The 21441-nt window shown below is 40.8% G+C and overlaps 1 protein-coding gene across 3 annotated transcripts in view; it reads left to right on the forward strand.

Moving 5' to 3' along the window:
* Positions 1-6649: 6649 nt before the first annotated feature.
* The window catches only part of CALD1 (caldesmon 1), a 183524-nt gene continuing 168732 nt past the window's right edge, over positions 6650-21441 (forward strand). For 2 of the 3 annotated variants that reach the window (XM_039243872.1, XM_039243888.1), the window contains exon 1: positions 6650-6753. The gene's annotated coding sequence lies outside the window, so the exon portion shown is untranslated. Of the gene's footprint in view, positions 6754-8030; positions 8126-21441 lie in introns of all 3 variants that reach the window. The other variant, XM_039243881.1, reaches the window with a different exon arrangement.

Consider the following 21441-nt stretch of genomic DNA (forward strand, 5'->3'; position numbering starts at 1 on the left):
TCCCTCCATCAAAATATATTTTGCTAACAACGTGTAGAACAGGCCCTGGCCTGTGGTAGACATTCAGTAAATATTTTTTCAGTGAATAAATGAATTATTTTTGGTGGGTGATGGGAGGAGGGTGGTATTTGTTTTCATATCCATAAATAAAATGCTAATTCTACTATTGATTAAAAATTCAATACTAGATATTAACTATTGATTTTCTGCTAAACAACATGAGGGCTTAGCTCTCTTATCCACCATCATCCTACTAACATGTTCTTGCTTGTTATCCTTTGAATCTAATTACATCATTGTTTTGATGAAATCAAAATGTAGTATTTACATTATTATGACTGTGTAAATTTTTCTCACAGTTGAACTATATAGTATACAATGATCCCTTTTCCCTTCTCATACAAATATTTTTGTTTTTCCTGAAATTATGATGACCTCAATCTTACATTTTACTTATTTCCATATACCTATCACAGATGCTTTCCCCAAGAAAGTATCAGGTAATCTGTCTACCTGATTTTCCTGAAAACATCCTCTCTGGATCCCTCTGCTTTAGTCTCTACTGGTTGCTTTCTTGACCAGCTGTTATCCTGGAATTTTCTTTCACTATCATCACGGGACTACCCTTCACTTTTGTCATAGGTTTTGTACTCTCTGTTTCCTGATCCTTATCTTCTGTCTTGGCTTCTGTTTTCAACCCCAGCTCCTCTCCCACCTTTGGATGGAACATAAAACCCAAGAACTTGATAACTTCAGAATTATATTGTGTTTTCATTCATTGTACTGGATGCCCAGTGGGCCCTTTGAATCTGGAAATTTGTATCCTTTAGATTTGGGAAACTTTAATGTTTTATTTCTTTGATCATTTCTTTCTCACAATTTTCTCTTTCCTCCTTTCTGGAACACTCAGATGTTAGATTTTTGACTGATTCTGATAATGTTACTTTCTTTTTCTGTCCTTTTTCTTCAAATTTTCTGGCAGGTTTTTTAAAAAAAACTTTTATCTTAACATTTCTTAAATTGAATTTTTATAACTTCCTGCCACAGTATTTTTCATTTATAAGAGTTTTTTTCCTTTTCCCTGAAATTGCCTTTTTGAAGCACCTTTCTCTTGTTTGGCAGCAACAGTATCATCTCTTATCTCTCTGCAAATAGTAATTAGAATTTTTTGGAGCTATTCTTCTGTTTCTCACCTTGCCTCTCTTTCCTCTGAATTTCTTTTTTGTTTTTCGAGTCTCTCTTTCAGACCCTCTCCTTAACTTGATGTTCATATCTAAGTGTGAGGTGCTAAACAGCCGATTGGGAGTTCCTGTGCACAAGTTCATTAACGGGCCTTGGGCAGTGAGCCAGAAATTTCAGCGGTCCCTCTGTGTCTGTGCCTTTCGTCCTTTTTCCATGGGCATGCGTCTTTCCCTGGAGTGGAATCCTCCAATTTCCTTTCTACAGAGTACAAGCCTGACTGTCTGTGTTCTGGGAGCCTGCAGAGTGAGGAGACCAGGGGCATTCCAGTGTTCACTGAGTTTACATTTCAGTTTTGTTTTCAGTACGAAGCCTCTTCCCTGTTCACTGTTTTGCCTGACATTCTGAGGGCAGCACTTCCTTCAGAGGATAAACTTGGAGCTTCTGTCTGATTGAAAGAGGGGTGTACACCTAGTTGTGTTGGAGTTGGGGGTTCTAGATCTGGGCTTTTAACTGTTGATTAGATTTGCTAAGAAATTTTTTTTTTGTTTATTTTTGAGAGACAGACACAGTGTGAGTGGGGGAGGGGCCGAGAGAGAAGGAGACGCAGTATCTGAAGCAGGCTCCAGGCTCTGAGCTGTCAGCACAGAGCCTGATCCGTGGCTCCAACCCATGAACCGAACCCAGAACTGTGAAATCATGACCTCAACTGAAGTCAGACACTTAACCAGCTGAGCCACCCAGGCACCCCCTTACTCAGATTTCCAACCAAACCTGTTTTCTGCTCCATCCCTCACCCTCAGAGATTTCTGGCGCTTCCAAATCCTGTTTTTCCTGGTTTTGAGACTTGAATTGGCTTCTTTCTCATCCACCGGCCCTTCTACTCCACAGGGCCAGAGTTCAGTTTCTTAGTTCTGTTAAGTCAATTACCAGCCATCCGTCCATTTTCCATATTCCAAAATTTGGCTGACATCTAGACTCTGTGTTGACTCTCTTCCAGTATCTTTGCCTTGTAGGATTTACAGATGATTTTTTATTTCTCTGCTATCATTTTGGTGAGGTTTGGGAGGAGCAGAAGTTGTGCATTTACTCTGTCAAATCTAACCATCTCCTCAAAGTTTTCACTGTTTCCATCTGAAGTTCTGTTTTTTTATGTTGAAGAATCCTTCCATACTCCATCATAAAACTATTCACCTACAGTTTTTCCTAATTATTTTAAAAGGGTTTTTCCATGTAATCTAGTTTCTTTTAAGATGGGGTGGGAATTTTGAATCTAACTTTATTGGTTCTACATGATCTACGGTGTCCTTACATTACTAGAATAGCCTGCCCTTCTTTTCCTGATTGGTAGTGTCTCTACTATTACTTTAGAAATTTCCATATATGCTTGGGGCTGTTTCTGGGTTTTCCACTTTATTCTACTGATCTATTTATCTATTCCCAGGGCAATAATACTCAGAATTGCTCTATAAAAATCTCAGTACTTATTTTTAGATCTTTACTTTTCCATCTGAATTTTAGGATTGTTTTGTTAAGTTCTACAAAATATATCATTTAAGGGGTTTAGTTAGAATAATAAATGCTGCATAAGTGAATTCAAGGTGAATTTACATCTTTACAATTTTGATGTTTGTCATTTGTAAAAGTGATACATTTCACCATTTATGTAGGCCTTTTATTTCCTTAAATCCAGCTCTTCAGTTTTCTTGCACCATTTTGTTACATTTATTCCCAAGTAATGCACAATTTTGTTATTAATATGAATCATCTATTTTCCATTATATTTTAAAATTAGAGACAGCTGCTTACAGGAAAGCTGGAGTTTTGCATACTGTACTTGCTTCTAATAATCTTCTACACTCTTTTATTAATTCTAATATATTTGTTGATTCACTTGAACTTTTTACCCACATGATCCTATCATAGCAAATAAAGACATTTGTTTTCTTCCTAATTCCAATAGTTCTTTTCTTTTTTCTTTGTCTTGGTTAGGACCTCCACCCCATTTTTTAATTGTAGAGAGATGATAGTCATCCTTGCCTTTTCATTGATTATAATGAGAATACTTGTACCATTTCATCATTAAGCATAATGTTTGCTATACCTTTCTGGTAAAGGTCTCTTATTACATGTTTAGAAAGATTTTGTTGCTGGTTTTTCAAGAGCTTTTGTTTTTTCTATATAAGATTGCTAATTTTACCAAGTATTATTTTTTTTATCTCTTGAGATGATCTTTCTCTTTTGTCTACTTTTTTAAAAAAACTTTTTAACCACTTACATTGTATAATACATCACTAGATTTTCAGATTTGGACCATCTCTGCATTGGCCTTACCTTGTTTTTTACACTGTTGGATTCAGGATGTTAATTGTTTTCATCTAGGCTCAGAAGTATATTTAGTATAGTTTTCCTCTTTTTGTGCTATCTTTGTTGTCCAGTTTTGGCATCAACATTCTACCAGTCTGATTTTATTGTTTTCTAAACTTGAGTTTCTGGAAATACTTCATTAGAGTAAAAGAAGATGTGTGTGGGGTGGTGAGGGCGGGAGGAGGTGGAGGTAGTTTGCTGCCTTTTAAAATGTTCAAAAGATCTGTTTCATTCAATAACGTAAATATTTTAAGCTGGAAAATGTATTTTTTCATGGAAGTAAATGAAGCAATTCTTTTTTTGAATGAAAAAGGTGTGGCCTGCTTTTACTTTTCCCCAACTGACTTGCAAACAAAATGTAATTGCTCACTACTTATCTACATGATTGCAAATACTAAGTTGGAACTGAAAAAAAGTAGTGAATCATCCAGATGTTTCCAAATGTCTCTTTAGATTTGTTATGGTTTGATTAGGTAGATGTATCCTATGCTAGACAAGCTGTTCTTTATCTGGGATGGTCTAAGTGGGAAACATATTCCACAAAAATTTCCTGTATAAATCTTGTGTATTTTTAGTGTTGTTTACAAATGACTTCTGGAAAAAGTAAATACTATGAAAGTGAAGTTTCCCATAGTAGAGATTGGCAACATCTATCTTCTTCTTTCTTCTTTCTAATGAAATTTGTTAAATTATCCTTCCAACCATATGGTTCTTGCACAGTGTCAATTTTCAAATACACAAAGAAGGCTGAACGATTGCTCACCCACTATACCCTGAAAATGAAGTATTCAGAATTTATCTAGGGAAACATACTTCTCTTTTCTAAAGACAGAACCCAAAAATATTTAGCCATTTATCTTCTAAAAACCATGCAAAATGCATGTCCTCTCCATGTTTCCTGCTGATAATATTTTCCCCATTTGTAGTGCAACTTTTCTTTCCTCTGGAAAGCTGGTACTTATTTTATTCATAGATTGCAAATTATGCCCTGATCTGTTTAACCAAAAGGCATTACTCACACAAGCGGGAAGAATGTGGCTTAGGATTGAATCAGCATTGGCCATGGAAAACAGTACATTAAAACAGGCCTCACTGAGTCACGGACCATATGGCCTAGAGAGCATGGGTCCCAAACATCTCTGGACACAGGTCATATCTTCACACAGACATCACCAGCTGAGTTACTTTCAGAGGTCATTGATACCTGCGCTGTAACATGTCCAAGCTCAGCGGCTTACCAGACTATGAACTATTATTCTGTCGTTACAACCTGTGCAGATATGGGACATCCCCAGTAGCAAAATTGGTTGTGTTCCCAAAGTTTATTTCCAAATCATTCACTTGGGATCAGAAAACATTTTACCATAGGAACAAGTTTATAAACGGTGGTGCTCCACAAATGTCTGGTTGAGCCACAGTGTCCTTGAAATGCTGCATTGACTGTACTGTTCCCACCAGTCATTATTTATTCTGTTTCCCTGGGAAAGTGCATTCTGAGTTCTAACTTGGGATGCTTGCAGCTCACCTCTCCCTCTGCCTGGCAGCCTGCTCTGTAGCTTTTTTAGGCTATGCTGCAGTAGCAGTTGGGAAGAGGGGATGGGCAGCCTTCCCAAGAATGAGATGAGCATAGATGCCTTGCTATAGATGCCTCTGGGTAACTGGCTAATGCTGGAGGCCTGAAGAAGGAAACCACCCAGGTGGATCAATTACTTCCCAAGTCTTCAACCTAAAGAACAAAGGGCAGGCACTTGTTCTTAGGTAGAGATTATTTTCAAGTCAGATCTTCATAAATAGGCTTATACGGTAAAATCTAAGGCTTTTGGAGACCAAGCTGTGGACCTGTAGTTAGCCAGGGAAAATATTTTAAGTCTTCTTGGTCAGTGATGAGACAGTTTCCAAACACATGGTGATAAGGAGACGGTTTGAAACCTAGCACCTAGCTCCTGGCCTGACAAATAGTAAGTGCTCCTAATTTTATGTTGTTGTGACTGTTGAATTAAGTACTGATGGACGAAGTGGTGATTTCTTTACCAAAAAGTACAAGACCACAGGTTGTATGCACATATGGGCCAGTTAACTTCATTCTGATTCAGCATTGCCTAGTTCTGACCCTCTCATAGCACACATCCTACCAAGGAAGACTTGGTCGGTGTACTTTCAAGAAGTCGCTAGAACAGCAGTGCCATCTCTGTGGGCATACGCATCACCTCTACCAGTCCCAGAGGAGGTGCTGGTCTCTTCACGCCCTCTCTGTTGTGCAGTTGCTAGCAATGTCTCCTTGTTGCCAAATCCGAGGAGACAAAGGGGAGGTGGAGAGAGAGGTGATGTGGAAAACCAGGAGGCTCGCCAAGCCTGTAGGACCCTGCCTAGCTGAGTTTCTGGCACTACACTTATTCTGGAAAACATTACCTACTAAAAAAGACCTAAGCTTTTTTTGTCAGTTGTTTTTATAACACATGTAGACATAAATAGGGGGCTGTGCCTCTTTCAGGTTAGAATTTAGTCTGTACACCAGACCTGGGTCCTGGCCATTGCAAGCTTTAAAATTGTAGAACAACTTAATTTCATTTTGTATACACAGCTACTTTTCAAAGAAATATGCTATTAAGGCTCCCTCGATCAAAAAGCCTTCCCCACCCCCACCCCACTAAACATATGGACTATTAACTTCTCGTTTCATAGACCGTGCTTTCTTTTTTAAAGTTGCGCTTGTGTTCTACAAGACAGCCTCTTTCTCCAAGATTAACATTTCTTATGATTGTTCCTGACAATGGATTCACTTCCAGAGGCCTGCTAAGGATAACCAAAAAAGGGCATGTAGCTGGCTGGTTTTGGCAGCCTGCACGCAGTTTCAGAGCTTTTTAGGTCTTGGTTTTTCTGATGAGTGATTTCCTGAGCATGCCTAGGGAATGACAGGCATCTCCACAGGCAGGCTGCATCCACCTCGGCCGGGGTGTCGTCATTGGCTGCCTATTAGAAAAACTACAGGACAATGCATACCACCGACTGCCGACTGTAAACATAGGGGATATGTGTTCACTTAGCATGGACTTCTGGGAGGGGCTAAGGAAGGGCGGTCTGGAGTTTTATTGAATAGAGCAGTGTGTATTAGGCTGCCTGCCTGCCTGCCCTCTTGCTGTGCTCCTGCTGGAGAAATCAGTCCTTCCTTTCCGACTTAGTCCCCAGGAAGAAGTTGCAGCCTGAGAGGTAAGCCACCGAGGGCTTTCTTTTAATCTCTTCCGGAGAGTCTGGGGGCTTTCTCCGGGTTTCAGTCAGCATTCCTGCTTAAGGTAGCTGGAGATGCAAGATTGGAAAAGCCAATAAACCATGCAAATTCTCAGAGCCAGACTGGGCTTTGCTGCCCTGCAGATGTTCCCGGAAGAAAACAGGATGAGATTTCAAGTCCTGTTCTTGGAGCTGGGACGGGAGGAGGGATCACATAGAGACTTATACTCTGGGACCCCAACAACCTTGATAAGGAAAGCCTTTTGTTTGGGAGTGCGATGTGGATTCTACCTGATAGCCACAGGCCAGGGTCAGCAGGCGTCCCGTGCCAGTCTACCCACACCAGTGGTCTCGCCTGCATCTTTTTTTTTTTTTTTTTAACCAGAGATTTAAAGAGGTTTTGCTTTAGAAACAACAACTCTTTAGGTTAATGAGAAGCCAAAACGTAATGGTTCTTAACCAAAGGAATTTGCATATTATTCTGCTACCAGTATTTAAGACTGGACTTCTCGACCTGCAAGGAAATAAGGTCAGAGTTTGTGGAAAGAGCATTTAGCACCAGTTGGGTTAATGTAACTGATCTGATATTTGCCAAGACAGGAAGATGCCTACCAAGGTCTGTTTCCTATAAAACCTAATAAAGAGAGAATGCATGTGCTAGTGGGTGTGTTTTTAGAAATCGCATTTAACATCCTACCAAACTTTTTCTTCACAAATCTTATTTTTCTGTTTGAAATGTGCCCCTGACTAGAGAATTTGAAAAGATGTAGTTTGCAAGTGTGTTCCAGAAAGGGAGAAGCAGGCTTTCATTTCAAGATAGTCAGACATATTTGGGCATCTTAAACAGTAGTACAAGGCAGCCAGTTGGTAGTAGCCTAGAATTCCTTTTAGAAAGAGCTGATTGTAAAGGGTGGGGGCATTTTTGTGCTATGGTAATACATGGTCAAAAAAAGTGGATGAGAATAAAGTACTTGGTATTCATAGATCCCTTCTGTTAATAGGGCTATGCAGATGGACTTGTAAACTGGAATAGTATAATCTTTCTAATGTGTTTGGCAAAACCAGACGTGTATGGTTAGAGCTTGAGGGAGGACTAGGTGGTTGGTATGTGGCAAGAAGGGCAAGCCTGATAATTTTTAAATAAAGCTGGATATTAAAGGTTTCCAGCTCCAACCAACTGACTCCGTTTGACTTTATTCTGTCAAGTGAGGTGGCTTTGTGTTGAGATTCATTAAATGATCTTTTCTCTTTGTATTTAGAAGTTTGGGGATAATTTTCTTGAGAATGCCTCTCTCCTCCTAGAAGTGATATATGAGAACAGAGTTCCCTGTGAATTTTCCTGGAACAGTTCTGAGTAAGTGTGGGAGAAAGGGCTGCAAGCGAAGGCTATAGTTTGATTATTGTCCTTCCCTCAAAGAGATCAAGTTCCAAACTATTTTCACAGTGTTTTTAATGTCAATCAAAATATGGAGAGCAATTTCTTTTTCAACTGTTCTCTAAACCATGTAGGGAATGCAGTTTGGAAGGAAATCTATAATCTTGGGATTTGAGTATAAATTCCAGTTTGAAACCAAGATTTCCAAATCCCTGAAAGTTCAGACTTTGCTGCCACCACTCTCTCCTCTTTTCCTTGTGTGCTCCCCATCCCCCAACAACCACAAGAAGGCATTTTTTTGAAATAAGTGTTCTACTTCCTATAGTGATGTGATAGAGCAAGGGGATTTGATATTTTACTTTGTACTGAACTTTAGGCGGCTCTTTGTGCTACTTTCCTCCAGTTGAATATTTGCTAGAACATATCTCCTCAAATGGGGAGGTAAGTGGAGCACAATGAGACTGCAGTGCAAAAAAAAATCATTTTAAGAAAACTTTTTAATAAAGAGAAACACAGTGGCGAGGGTCTAGAACAAAAAGTCACTAATAAAAAATGGATCTCAGTACACACAAGGAATGTACAATGAATTGATCCATAGGTAATATTCTGGGTTGTTTCCATTGTTCAAAGCCAATGGAATAAATAGAATAAATTGAATAATTCAGATTGAAAAATTTCTTTAAATAAATACACAATTCTTGCATTAAAGAGAACAGGTTCAAATTGCAGCATAAAGGATTTAAATGAGATACATAAAGCTTGTCCTGATGGTGAGGCTATTAACAATTCTGATTGGCTTCTGTGACTGGCCTGAGGATTTCCTGCTCTGTGACAGATAATATAGGTTAGTCCTGGGTCCAACCTGGGTGGTCTCTAGTTTGAGAAGCCTAAAATGCACCTCAGTAGGACTTTTCCTTTTTAAGTTTATTTATTTGAGGAGAGAGAGAGAGAGAGACGACAAGCAGGGGAGGGGCAGAGAGAGAGAATCCCAAGCTGGCTTCATGCTGTCAGCACAGAGGCTGACGTGGGGCACAATCCCAGGAACTATGAAATCATGACCTGAGCTGAAACCAAGAGTCAGACACACTTAACTGACTGAGCCACCCAGGTGCCCTTCGGTAGGTCTTTTTTAAAAAACACACATAATTGTCATGGAGACAACCTCATGGTTGCATGGCTGTTCATCAGTGATTCTTTAGAAAGGCAGAAAAGTGACACAGAGGCGGGCATGTTAAGGCATTAGCTAGATCCCCATCTGCCTGCAGTCTATCACGTGTCTTGGAAATGTGCTGGGGTGAGGCCATGGTGGGGGGACAGGGGAAAATGCTGACCAAATGGTATGCAAATAGCATGGTAGGCCTAAGGAGGAGGTTAGATGTTGCCAAAGAATTTTCAGAGTTTAAAAGAGTTATCTGGGTAAATTCTCTTAGAGCCTAAAAATAGAACTATTAGATACTTCCTGAAAGTCCTTCATCTATGAAGCTAATCCAAGTTTGCCTTTAGAGAGATGCCCATAGGTTCTGAGTCCTTGGGTAATTGAAGGAGATACTTGTAGTTCGGGCTTAACTTAGGAGCCCCACCATGAGAGCTCAGTCCCAGCACTAGTTCCCTTCTCAGATAGCCCAGACCTTTGAGGAAGCCATCAACTCTTCGACCTCATGGGTGGAATGGGCATTCTGCTGCTTCTCCTACCTCGCATAGTAGTTAAGATGTCCAAATGAGATGAGGCTGTTTGCCCCTCTTTGCTGTAGGCTATATGCTTCAACATGTGTGCAGTCTGAGGCCTCTGGACATTATGTTCATCTTGACTGGTACCCTCCACTTCTTACCTAGTATCCCTGATTATCTGTTCCTTCCTCATAATTGAGGACCCTTGAGTGGTCCCTCCTGAATCCTAAATCTTTCTAGAACCCTGAGCTCAGAGTCCAGGGAATACTGGTCCACCCCAGTATTGTCTAAATTTTGGCCTTGGTGATCAGTGACCAAGAGAACACAAGTATCAGGAGGCAGAATAAGGTGGGTCGTCAGTGGTGCAAGGCCCTATCCAGGAACCAAGAAGTCTGAAGATCTAGTTGAGTAGAAGACCAATGACAAGGTGCTGACAACAGAAAGGCCTTAGTAAATGAGGCAGCTTCTTTGCCTCTAGCCAAAAGCATGGAACTAATCCCAGCATGTCAAGCCCGGGCCTCGCAGAGAGGGTGAGGTAATCAGGAGCACCTGGCTGTGGTTCCTGTTGGTATTGAGAGCAGACTGCTCCATGGATCTAGCCTCTTCTCCTCTGTTTCCCTCAGTCTTTAGCATCCCCAGCTGGCTCTCTTGTGACTGACCCCTGGTGGCCTCTCTAACTTCCCTACCTCCGGTCCTCTATCTCTCCCAGCTTCCCTAGCCCCTCCCTCCAATCCACACAAGGGCTTTCCTGATCCAACACTGACAATTTGCAATGCCCCAGCTTTAGGATGAAGCCCAGAGAACAGCAGAAGGGTCAAGATAGGGGAAGACCTCTTCAATTTTTTGAGGCAGAGCGGGGAAAAGTTACAGCAGCCAGAGTAGATGTTGGAGCAGCCTCTCTGGAGACGAGTCACTCTGCTTTTCACCCCCAAACTCACCTTTGGCTGGCAGTGAGTGGTGTGGGAGGAGGGCAGGAAGGAAAGGATGGATGTGGGCATGTAGGGAGGTGAGGGGGCAGCCCTGGCAGTTCTTCCCTGCGTTACTGCCATGGATACCTTTGAAACTTGATAAAAACTCTAAGCCCTCAAGGTCCTTTGTGAACCCACCTTTTGTGATTGGCAGGTGAGAAGCCCTGAGCCTGGGGAGGATGGGCTGGGGAGTGAGGTAAGGTCTTGATTTCCATTGGAGATAAAGGTGGATGGGAACAGAGCATGGGTGGAGGTGTCCCTTCCTGTTTGCGAGACTTTCTGAAGGAAGAAAGGATGGTGTAAATACACAGATACATGGAAGGAGATGACGTCATATGGCCTCCATTTCAAAGAAAGGGAGATCATCTCTAGAGAAGCAGTTTTCGGTGGGGAGCTTGTGGGGACTGGAGAGGCTGGGGACGGCTCCGGAGATGCTGAGAGAACACTAAGAGCTTAATAAAAGGAGTGCTAAGCAGAGGTCAAGGAGTAGTTGGAGGAAAATAAATATTAGGGGGGAGGGGTATTTTAAATGAACTGACTATTCTTAGTAAGCACTCATTTAGTACATGGGTTTTCTTTAAATACAAATATAGTATGTGTGTATGAATCTCTCTCTCTCACTGAAATATATATATATTTACATATTTACATATATATATATATTTCAGTGGTGGATAACTAGAAGATAAATTCCTTTTTAATCATTCCCTGAGGCTTCTGGCATTGTTTTGTGAATATACAGATGAAAACATTGGCTGTAAGGAAAACATCTTACTTGGAGAGGGACATATTAAGTAGGAATTTATAATTAGTTCCTTTCACACCCACATATAACATTCCCTCTCCTTTGTTTCAATCTGGAGAACTAGGCAGACCTCACCTGTGCCCTAAAAGATGGGTAGGACCAGGGCAAAGTGCCCAAGAGTCCAGGGACCAGAAGCATCAAGGACGTGAGTTCCACAGGGGTGGATGTAAAGTATAACCACGGACTAACATGTGGATCACAGCCCACTGAATAAAAGGAAAACAGCAAAAACCAGAAGGCAGGCAGAGGTTTAGAGACCAAGAGCCAGCACAGCAAGGCAGCGTGCAGATGGTACAGTAACATGGGTGAGAGTACCTGGCACTGCACTCAGAACAAATAGAATCTGTTACTAGGCTTCGGTAGTTCAAAGGAAGGGACAGGATTCTAAGACACAAATGGCCTATTAAAGGGATGGGATCACAAGGAAATCCAAGAACAGAAGCCATGTTAGGCTGGGGTCCAAAGAGAATGGGGTTGAAATCAAGGTGGGTACAAGTATCTCAGCAGAGGCCTCTGTGCCTCTATTAATGTAACTCAGCTGAAGCACATGTGGCTGCTTCTTCCTGTTGTTCTACAGACTAGAAAATTCCTTCTGTGCTTCCCGATCAGATTCTGAGACAGGAGACCTGACTGGTTCATCTGATAACTATTGTCTTTGGCAAATCCCTTAACAGGAGAAGGTATCAGAGGTTACTGGAATGCTTATGGTTGAATTCCCAGTGGGTCTGGAGCAGTAGACATCGTCACCCCTGGAGAAAATAAAAAGGCCAGTGGCCAATTTTTCTTAGAAGAGAAAGTTAGGCATGGAAGGCAAATTAGCTTAAATGTCCAACAGCTATCAATGAAGGTCATTCTGATTTTCATATGACTGAATTTCTGGAGGGGCATACACTCAGTGTCAAGGTCATACAGTATTTGAAGACCATTCTGGCATTGCCCGGTGAACCAATCTTAAAGGAGGTTAGCTTGGAAGCTTGCACCACTGATAATTGAAAAAATAAGAATTACCCATTTGAGAAAGATTCTAAAGAAAAACCGTTGAGTGTTTTTGTTGGCAAGAAACTTCATATGAGTCATAGGTGTGCTATGCCTCCCCCCAAACTAAGGCAATCTTTAAAATTCAATAAATAATGACTTAATAATTGTAATAAATAAAAACTGCTACCTCTCAATGTAAATGACAGTACTTCATAAGCTTAATGCATAAAAGCTAGCATACTCAGTGGAAGTTTCAGTGCTAAGCAGTGTTTGTAGTGTGATCTTTCATTCACTGAACACCTGTATGAGGGCTGTCACGGGAAGTAAAAAAACCAAACCAAACCAAAACAATGTGCTCTACTCTTGGCTTGTTCCTCAGAGAAGCGTTCACAAATATGCTTCTTGGAATGAGTATCAAAGGCGGTCCAGGAGGGTCAGGAGAACAGAATATAAGGAACAGATAAGGGATCTAGAGCTGTTAATCCCAAAGGAAGGAGAATTAGGGGCCACATGGATGTCTTCGAATATTTGGAGTACTTTTATATGGAGAAGGGAGAAGTCATTTGTGTTTCTCAAGACAGTAGAACTGAATACATGTATCCTATATTTTCAAAGCTGGGCAGGGTCTCAGGAGGCATGTAGCCCAGGGGGTGCAGATAATTTTTCATCCGTTTGCCAGCTCCCAACAATTGGGAGGGACCATCTGGAACAGTGTTGAGAAAGGTTCTGAGGCTGAGTCCCAGGCTCACTGGAGCCAACAGGTGCTGTCATTGACAGTGATGTCTGTTGTGGAAGTAAAGGGACATTACTACTCAGGTACCATGTATTTCACATCCTGGATGTGGTCCGTAGGTTCCTTACCTCTGCACGTGGGATCCCTGGGAGGCCACAAAATCATTACAAGAGCTTAACAAATCCTTATATGCAGCAAATGTTTTTGACAAACTGAGGAAATAATACATCTTACACAATATGTGCTACTATTTTTCTAATTATTTAGATGCATTATGATGACAAAATGTTAATTAATAGTTAAAATAGTTACTGAATTCATAGTAGTTTTTGGTATCGTATTTTCTTACTCAGCTAGTGAACTTAAGATGTACATTATGTGGAAGGTGGGACAAGAAATATATGATTTTAGGAAGAAATGCTTTAAAAAAAAAAAAGAACAGGATCTTTCATTTTCCAGATAGAAACTAAAGCCTAGCCACACCAAGTAAAATTATACATGCATTTTATAGGGCACCTGGGGGGCTCAGTTGGTTAAGCGTCCGACTTGGGCTCAGGTCATGATCTTGCGGTTCGTGGGTTCGAGCCCCACATCCGGCTCTGTGCTGGCAGCTCAGAGCCTGGAGCCTGTTTCAGATTCTGTGTCTCCCTCTCTCTCTGTCCCTCTCCCACTCATGCTCTGTCTTTCTCTGTCTCAAAAATAAATAAAAAACTATAAAAAGTAAAAAAAAAATTGTACATGCCATTTTACATTTCTTTGATTACCGTCAGTAAGATTTATAAGGCCAAGAATATTTTTTTTCATTAATGTGTACACTGTTCCTGGCACATCAAGCCAAGTGACGTGACCAAGTTCTCCCAGTTAATTAGTGGCAAAGGTAGTTCTGAAACACACACCTCCTCAGTACCAGGCTGTTAACCATTTCAGTCTACCAGATTACTTCCCCTGTAAGAAGCAAGAGAGAATGCTCCATTTTAACAGCCCATGGATTTGGATTATACATTATAGCCCAATTTGTCTTTAATCTGTAGTCCAGTAGATCTTAACCAGCATCTTAATCAGGATCAACTGTAGGGCTTTTTGAAAACATGCATCCTTGAGTCCCATTCCCTGGAGATTGTGATTCAGTAGGTCTAGAGCAAGGCCCAGCATCTGTAGTTTGTAAAAACTCTCCGGTGATTCTGCTAAAATCCCTGGCTCAGAAACAGTTCTGTACATCTATGCTTAAAATAATTTATAGTAGATATGTGGAGTGACTTACTCCTTAGAAGCCTAGTTCTTTAGTTTTGAGTAATTTCTTTCTGGAAGTTACAGCTGTATATTCCAAATAATCAGTTTTCCCAAAGAGTCTCTTCGCAAAAGCTAGAATATTTATCTGAAAATTCCTCTGGCTACCCAAACTCTTTTGGTTTGGGCAAAAAGCTATCAACCCTGTAAGGTCAAGTTTTCTGATGAGATTTCCAGTGTTTGCTTTTGTAAAGCATTGGAAATGTGGCAAGAATAAAATTTCTCATAGTATTTCCACTTCCTGTTCCAGCCACCATTACTAAGTGAAATTTAGGATTTGGAGGAGGGGTAAGTTGAGGAAAAAATTTCTCTTTGCGTATTTCTGTCCTTAGAATGTTTAGATTACTTTAGATATTTAACTTACCAGTTAAAACAGAAGATGTTTTTCTCTGTCCTCAGCCTTGTGGTGAGGAATGTACAAATCATGAGAGGAAGAGGGAAGAAGCTTCCTCCACCCTCCCCCTGAATCTCCTCTGAGGCCAGGGCCATCACAGCCTCTGGTTTAGGCGCTTCTGTGGATGGCCCTTTCGGAAGTATCTGAGCCCTAAGAGACAAGAGGTCTCAGGCGAATGCTTTTGCAGAACTGAAAATCCATCTCCAAGGTCAACAGTAAGGAATTACATCCTAAAAGTGTAACTTACGTAGAAGACTCTACCGTACTCAGAGCACCAAAGACATAAATTATATTCACTAAGGGTCATAGAACTAAAAGTATCTCTCCATGACTATCCTGGTCCAGTAAGAATGCCAGAATTGTTGCTGTATTTGTACCAAGACAGTTAGGTTTTCAGAGCAGGGCTTCACTGTGTACGTGAAGGCAGGGCTCGCTGGAGAAGAGCAAGGAATTCGATTGGGATCCACATGCATAATGACACCACACTGACTCAGTCTCATGTCCCTCTGACACTGTCCTCCCTCTCCATGCGCCCTAAACAGTAGCATGGGAAACCAGCTCATACTAGTTCCCCAAAGCCAATTGTTAAATTTTCAAGATTTTGAGAATCAGCTGTTAAACATGTCATTATTAGAAGTTAAATTAGATAAACTTATAATTAAATTATATTAAAAGCCAAGGTAATAAATACTCAAAACTAATTCCTCCCTAATAATTTTCTTATGCCTTATTATTATCTGTGACCTGGAAGTTAGTTACATTATCTATATGATGGAAAAACACCACTGAAATTAGCAAATGCTGCAAATCAGACTCCCCTCCTCTCCCTGAACCTCCCAGAGCTTGTTGTGAAACATTTATGAACACACCTAAGGTATCGAGTTGGTTTGACTGGTATTGAGCCAGTCAAAATACCTCTGTTACTTCATTGCATGCAGATTCTTAATATATGCTCATGATTGCATTATTGTGCATTGCGTTACTTGTTTGTTGATTATTTCTTATCCTCGTTGATTATTTCTTATTTCTTATAAGCACCATGAATCAGGGACTTTTGTCTGGGTTTTTCAGTGCTGTGACTTGAAACTAAAAAAGTGTCTTACCCCACACATAGAAGAGAACTAATGAGTAAAGGAATAAATGCCCATAATTTCTTCTTGATAAAGAACGCTGAAGCCAGTATGCGCATTTGAACTCAATGATTCCTCTCTAATTATGTTGTTACTGAGTGCTTAGAACAGTGCCTGGCTCACGCTAAGTAGCATATAGATATTTATTAGATAAAAATAAAACAAGTAATTTCCATACAACAACCAGATTTACAGATAAGGAAACTAAGCTACAGTTAGGTTAAGTAACATGTCTAAGGTCAGACAGCTAGTAAGTGGCAGAGCCAGGATTCAAACCTGGAAAATCTGGCTCCATAGTCCACAGGGCCGTGCTGCCTGTTGCTAATTACTCTAACGATGGAGACCCCTGGTTTGTGTATGGCTCCAGAGGTGTGACCTATTTGAGAACAAACTTTGGAATCCAGACAACTTGAGTTTACATCTCAAATTTACTGTTTTGTAGTCGGTTTCTTCCCCTATAAGAAGGGAATAATTATTCCTCCGATTATAAGGATTAGAAATAATATCTCTAAACTGCTTTGCACATGTGACACTAAATTAAAAATCATCGGCTGTTGGCTATGATTTCCTGTGAGGTTATCTATAGGCATGGACTCCCATTAGTTCTCATACCCCAAGCCACACTCTCCCAGGTTGGCTACTCCATTGCCATTGTGTCAATGGAGCAGAAGAAACCAACTTCTTTCATGTCAGGCTCTCCATTGGGTAGGACTAGGACCAGTAGATATCAGTTATAGGAAGCCCTATTTCAGGTCAGCATAAGCACTTTCTAACCAGATCGGTGTGTCTCTAGAGCTTGCACAGCCCTGCTCTGCAGAAGCAGACAACCTCCACCACTCCTTTCAGCCACAGAGTTTTCTTTACTACCCTTATCATTCGATGTGCACTGCCTTTCATGTTCTAAATCATATTTATCTAATATGGTTAACAGGGTTTATTATTCTTGAGGTTGGATGGCTTAGTAGGTTCTAGTTAAGTTTGTTTTGTTTTGTTTAATTTTTTAAATGTTTATTTATTTTTGAGAGAGAAAAACAGAGAGTGCAAATGGAGGAGGGGCAGAGAGAGAAGGAGACAGAGAATTCCAGGCTCTGAGCCATCAGTACAGAGCCCAACACAGGGTTCAAACCCATGAGCTATGAGATCATGACCTGAGCGGAAGTCCAATGCTTAACCAACTGAGCCACCCAGGTGCCCCTAGTTAAGTTTTTGACCTGGAATGAGAGAGGGAGGGGTAAGGAAGGACTGAGAGACAGAAGAGACAGTTGAGACTTATCTGGAGAAAAATACTGAATTTGGGATGGATAGTTAGCGCTAGCCCTTATAGGTTAGAGATAGTTAAGAAGGTAAGCTAGTTCATTCAGATATCTTGCTGATCACTTACTATGTGACAGGCACTTCTAGTTGAAGAGAACCACCTCAGGACAGTAAAATAAAGAACTTGCCCAAAGTCACACAGCTGGCAAATGGCAGAGCCAGATTCACTGCCACTCCCTGAATCCAACCCTTTCCATTTCCTTACAGCTGTCTGTTCTGTGTCTTTCCTCAGGAATACGATGGAAACCAGAGCAGGAGGTTTCCATAACCAATCATTATAATTTGTCAAAGAGCCACACTGCAGTTCAAATAGACAAGTACATTGTCATTCCCTGCCATATAAGGAAGCAGGGCTAAACACCATTTCTTTCACTACTGACTCAAGAGATAATTCAAGTGAGAGACAGGATGAGAATCTAGACCTATTGCAATTAAAAAAAAATAAAATAAAATAAAGCCTGCAGGAATACTTTTGTGTTTTTCCTCCCTGGCAGCAGAGATAGTTTAACAAGCAGGTTACACTCTTTTCCCTGATTCAGGGGAAATATTCTGGAATTATGTACTGAAAGATGAAACTCTTTATCCAAATATATGAGTCATTTTAGTTTTTTATTATGTCAAAGTTAGATATTCAAAAAGCCAAGACAGAGCTGAGTCTGTGAGGATCAGGTGGGAAGTCAGGGACTGTACCTCTCTGCACAGGTTGACTCAACAAGTTAGAGGCCACTCACATGGCCAGCCGGTTTCAGGTGTAGAACTTATTAATAAGTCTCCACATGTAGGTTTGATCTTCCTGCCTCAAACTCAGAATATTAGTGTGATCACTCTTTGCCTTAATAATCAGTCATAGTGGGGATTTCAGAACACAAGCTCTGTAACTAACTTCATGGAGGGAGATACTGAGGCATGAGCAATTGAAATTATTTCCTAAGGACCAACCAGTCCAGTCTTACCACAGGGAGTGCCCCTTCTTTTAGATAACTCAGCGAAGCATTGCTTAGTCTTCTCAGGGAAAGGAAGACACTATAAAAAGTCTGGTCAACTTTTCCTCACTCCCATCTTTGACCAGACTGCTTCTGAGGCATTAGTTCCCTGGGGCTGCTGTAACAGAGCACCGCACACCAGATGGCTTCAACAACAAAATTTTCTTGTCTCACAGTTGTGGAGGCCTGAATTCCAATCTCGAGGTGTCAGCAGTGCCAGTCCTTCTGAGAGCTCTGAGGGGAGGATCTGTTCCAGGCTTTTCTCTGTGGTTTGTAGATGGCCATCTTCATGTTCACACAGCATTCTTGCTGCACGTTTATCTGTGTCCAGATTTCCTCCTCTTAAAAGACACCAGCCATATTGGATTAGCTCCTATTGTAATGACCTCATTTTAATTTGATTACCTCTGTAAAGACCCTGTCTCCAAATAAGGTCATATTCTGAGATATGGAGGTTAGGACCTCAACATGAGAATTTTGAGAGCGGCACAATTCAGCCTATAACATGCTCCAGTTCAAAATGGTGGTGGAAATCCGTACGATGTATTTTCTGAACTCTAAATGCCAAAGACCCTATTGCTGGTGGTATTCCTTCTTCCCTCTGGGTCTAGGAGTTGCTTAGCTAGAAATTACTTGGCCTTTTTAACTTGCTCTTGACATTTACTTACTGCCTTTTGCAATACAAAATTCTGATCCAGTGAAAAGTCAAAAGAGGTCTCTGAAATGACGCACTGAAATGCAGCTTCACATACTGTGGCCTATCTGTGGAAGCCTGTGAAACCACCGTGGCAGACAGTCTGGTATGCAGCAATCAGAAGTCGGGGAGGGGGCTTGGTGGGAAGGCTTGGCTGAGGCAGCCTGGGAGTCTGAGAGGCAGAGCCCTAGCAGGATGTAAGCAGCTTTGGAGCAGCTGACTGGGAGGCAGCAACAGACAGGACTTTGTGTGCCAGTGCAGGGTAGAAAGCAAGGATGGCCCTTTTCAGTCATTTTTATACATACTGATCATAACCATGAATCCCCATATACAAGGGAAAATATTAGAAGCCTCCACATATTTGTGCTCTGAATCATTTGTCTTTTGTCTTTGGTTTCTTCTGTCTCTTCTGCATTCATCCTGAAGTTTTTATATACCTTTCCTCTCAACATTCTTCCTTAGTTTATCTATGTTTGCCATAGTTGATTACAAATTGCCCATGCATTATACCTTGTCTCCTAATGCCTTTTTTCTTTAGCCATTGTTTCTCTTTACCCCCTTTTAAAAGCTCTTCATGGTTCCATTTCCTAGTTTCAGTCTTACTTATGGCTATGCCCCGTCTTAGGCCAGAGGTGGCGGATAAGAGGGTGATGATGCCATTTATTATCCAAACCAGACCAGGACATTTCCGATAGGGAAAGGAGGAGCTATTAATAATTTCCTGAAAATAACAGTCCTAAGTGGAGACTGTCCCAGGCAAACTCAGATGGAGAGTTATCCGGACTATGGTGTAGTTTTCTGACTGCACAGACCTCATTTCAACTAGCAACCACTCCTTCTGTTTCTGTACAAAAAAAAAAAAATTGTGTTCTGATTCTTCTTTTTATTTCCACCCCCAAAAATGCAATGTGTGGTTCTATTTTTCCTTATAACCGCTTCTCTTCCCTCTGGGTCTTGAGTTCTTCTTCTCCCTTAATCTCTCTTGTTTTGGTACAATCTTAACTGCTTCTCAGAGAGGCCACTTTGTCTGCCATTATACGTGCAGGACAGATTTCCTGAATGTCTGAGCACATACGCAAACAACCACCACCACCAACAACTGTTACAAGCTGCTTTGGGTCTCAGAGGAGCCCTTATTGGACTGTCTACCATTTTAGCACCTTTGCCCAAGACTAGCACAACCTCTACACCATGTAAGCAGCTGTGTCTAGAATTGTTATGTAGATAATGTTCCGTGTATATGTCTGGGGTCTTACAGGATATGTTTCTGATACGTGTGCATGTATACAATTAGAGTTGAAAATTTATGGCCTGAAAATTGAAGAGAAAATGAGAATCAAAGCTGTTGCCTTCATTATGCCTTCAGTAATTTGGGGTATTTTTGCTTCTAAAATATATGTACCAGAGGCCTAGTGAGGCTGCTGTAGGTTTAACATCTGTAGAAATAAACTTCAAGGCAAAAAGATAGATAAACATTGACTTAAGTCCCTTTCAAGTATAGTTTGTTTTATGTTTCAGTCACGTGCAGCTTATGGTTCATTCTGAAAAACAACTTCAATTATCAATTTAGGTCATGCAAGGAAGGCCTGAACCTCCTTCTCAATTCTAAAATGAGAAATGCAGAACATTTTCCTTTTGCAAATTACTGGAAACCAATCCATAGATACCTGAAAAACTTGCTACTTATAGCACTATATCAGCTGGAAAAAGCTATTCTCCTTTTCATCTACCTACTTTCTTTAGGGTTTGACCATAATTTTCTTTCTCTCAAGAATTAATGAATGAGGGGAGAAAATAATGAAAGAAGATACTTTATGGAAGGAAGTAAGGGTTTTATTAAAGTTTTCTCCTTCCTTCCTTCTCACCTTCCTCCCCTTTCCTTCCCTTTGTCATCCTTCTCTTTTCTTCTTCTCTTTCCTTCTCCTCCTTCCCCTCTTCCTCCTTCTCCTTCTATTTTTTGTTTCTTCTCCCATTGAGATTTCTACATTTGGAAATGTTCTGCTGTTGGTAGCTGTATGCTTTAGCCGTGATGGCCTCATGCCTCGGTTGCTTAGATAGATCCTTTTAAAAAGACGTAAAAAGATATGAAAAAGAAAAATCAGGATACTTCAGCTGCATTCTGCAGGATAGGTATATAGTTACAGTAGTGATGGAATGGAAATATCTATCCAAGGAGCTCTCTATTGCCATAAAACTGGACAGAGTGATTATATCAGCCAGCCTGGAACTGCAGATCCACCTGTATTTGAGAAAAAGTGTGGGAGGTTAAGATTTTGTTCTAACTTTCATACTTTTCCATATTTCTGTTCTTAGATATGCTGTTAAAATAAAACAATAACTG

The sequence above is a fragment of the Hyaena hyaena genome, unplaced genomic scaffold (genome assembly GCF_003009895.1).
Source record: "Hyaena hyaena isolate Hyena2069 unplaced genomic scaffold, ASM300989v1 scaffold_8, whole genome shotgun sequence".
NCBI classification, from domain to species: Eukaryota; Metazoa; Chordata; class Mammalia; order Carnivora; family Hyaenidae; genus Hyaena; species Hyaena hyaena.